The sequence below is a fragment of the Schistocerca americana genome, unplaced genomic scaffold (assembly GCF_021461395.2).
Source record: "Schistocerca americana isolate TAMUIC-IGC-003095 unplaced genomic scaffold, iqSchAmer2.1 HiC_scaffold_1262, whole genome shotgun sequence".
In the NCBI taxonomy this organism is placed as follows: domain Eukaryota; kingdom Metazoa; phylum Arthropoda; class Insecta; order Orthoptera; family Acrididae; genus Schistocerca; species Schistocerca americana.
In genome coordinates, this window is record NW_025725333.1 from 27,501 (window position 1) to 30,000 (window position 2,500).

The following is a 2,500-nucleotide window of genomic DNA, read 5'->3' on the forward strand; positions in this document are numbered from 1 at the left end:
GCCGTTGCACACGAGTCAGTCGATCCTAAGCCCTAGGAGAAATCCGATGTTGATGGGGGCCGTCATAGCATGATGCACTTTGTGCTGGCCCCCGTTGGGCGAAAGGGAATCCGGTTCCTATTCCGGAACCCGGCAGCGGAACCGATACAAGTCGGGCCCCTCTTTTAGAGATGCTCGTCGGGGTAACCCAAAAAGGACCCGGAGACGCCGTCGGGAGATCGGGGAAGAGTTTTCTTTTCTGCATGAGCGTTCGAGTTCCCTGGAATCCTCTAGCAGGGAGATAGGGTTTGGAACGCGAAGAGCACCGCAGTTGCGGCGGTGTCCCGATCTTCCCCTCGGACCTTGAAAATCCGGGAGAGGGCCACGTGGAGGTGTCGCGCCGGTTCGTACCCATATCCGCAGCAGGTCTCCAAGGTGAAGAGCCTCTAGTCGATAGAATAATGTAGGTAAGGGAAGTCGGCAAATTGGATCCGTAACTTCGGGATAAGGATTGGCTCTGAGGATCGGGGGGCGTGTCGGGCTTGGTCGGGAAGTGGGTCAGCGCTAACGTGCCGGGCCTGGGCGAGGTGAGTGCCGTAGGGGTGCCGGTAAGTGCGGGCGTTTAGCGCGGGCGTGGTCTGCTCTCGCCGTTGGTTGGCCTCGTGCTGGCCGGCGGTGCAGGATGCGCGCGCCTGCGCGGCGTTCGCGCCCCGGTGCTTCAACCTGCGTGCAGGATCCGAGCTCGGTCCCGTGCCTTGGCCTCCCACGGATCTTCCTTGCTGCGAGGCCGCGTCCGCCTTAGCGTGCTCCTCCGGGGGGCGCGCGGGTGCGCGGATTCTCTTCGGCCGCCATTCAACGATCAACTCAGAACTGGCACGGACTGGGGGAATCCGACTGTCTAATTAAAACAAAGCATTGCGATGGCCCTAGCGGGTGTTGACGCAATGTGATTTCTGCCCAGTGCTCTGAATGTCAACGTGAAGAAATTCAAGCAAGCGCGGGGTAAACGGCGGGAGTAACTATGACTCTCTTAAGGTGGCCAAGTGGCGGTGGTGTGGCTGCATCCGGACTTGGCTTCTCGAAGTGCGGTCTTGATGTAGTCGTGCTGCTGCTGCGAGGTGCCTTCCTTGGGTTATAGTTACAGGGAGAGTGATGCGCAATACATGGGCCTAGCCCTCTTAGCCTCTCCTCTCCTGCAGTCTTCTCCCCTTCTCGTGGGCCCGCTGATTTCGCAGAGTGGAAGACCGCACCAGGGGCTTGGGGGGGTTACCAGCCCCCCCTCGCACTATCCCTTTTTTTTAGTTGGGGGCAGTAAGCAGAGAATAAGTGGTGGCCCTTCCGCTGAAGGTGCCACCCCAACTCCCCCAGCACCTAGCCCGGCCAACCGGCCGTGCCGAAAATCTTGTAACTTTTGCAGCTATGTATACCTGTAGTGAGTGCCACCGCAGCTTTACAACCAAGAACGGTCTCGGGGTCCATCGCCGCCGCCAACATCTTGCGGCCGCCAACGCGGAGATCGTCACGGAGAGGCATCGCGCGAGGTGGACGGAGGAAGAAGTCCTGTCGCTCGCCAAGGCAGAGGCCGAACTGTTCCTCGAGAGGGACGCCCGGTTCTTCTTTGTAAATCAAGAGCTCATCAGGATGTTCCCCGACCGAACGCTTGAGGCAATCAAGTGCCGACGGCGGCAAGCTGCCCACAAGCAGCTTGTCCGCCAATTCATGGAGGCGCTTGAGATCGGTCGGGGGGGAAGAGCCGGCGTCCCGCCGGGGAGCGGCGAGCCCGCTGCCTGACGCGGGCGAGGCCGCTGCGCCGCCCGTCGACGCAGCCGAGGACTTCGCGGCCGACACCACCGGGCCGCCGCCGGAGGGGCCGACTGACGCCGCCATCTGGGAGCATCTGGCGGGGCTACCCGCTTCCGCCCAGCGTTTCTCTGCCCTGGATCGTGTCATCGGTCTGGGGCGGGGCACGCCGCCCGATGTCATCCTGGGCATGCTCCCGGATGCCCTTGCGTCGGTCGGGTCCAGAGGGGAGAGATCGATCACCAGGACACAGCGGCCGCGCCAACCATCGAAGCGGCCGCCTGCCGCGCCGCCGACGCAGAAGCGCAAGCGGCGCCGCTGGGAGTACGCGAGAACGCAGGATGCCTTCCGACGGTCGCGTGCGCGTTGCGTGCGCGGCCTCTTGGATGGCACCCTGCTCCAGCCGCCACCTGCCATCCCTGGTCTGCTGGACTTCTGGGCGGACCTCTTCACCAAGAAGCCCATCTCCACCGCGGGCTTCATTCGTGACCGCCTCCTCCCGCACTCAGAGCCTGTCGCTCTCGAGTGCATATGGGGGCCGGTCACACATGAGGAGGTCGCCGCCGCGTTGCCGCCCAGGGGATCAGCAGCCGGGCCGGACGGCCTTACCCCAGCGGAGTTGCGGCGTCTGCCGCACGAAGTCCTGGTGAAAGTGATGAATCTCTTCCTTCTGGCCCGCGCCCTTCCGGAACGCCTGCTTCGCGCGCGGACGTCCCCTTCT

At 63.2% G+C, this 2,500-nt stretch overlaps 1 pseudogene; it reads left to right on the forward strand.

Moving 5' to 3' along the window:
* The window catches only part of LOC124563983, a 7,982-nt pseudogene that overhangs the window by 1,875 nt on the left and 3,607 nt on the right, over positions 1 to 2,500 (forward strand).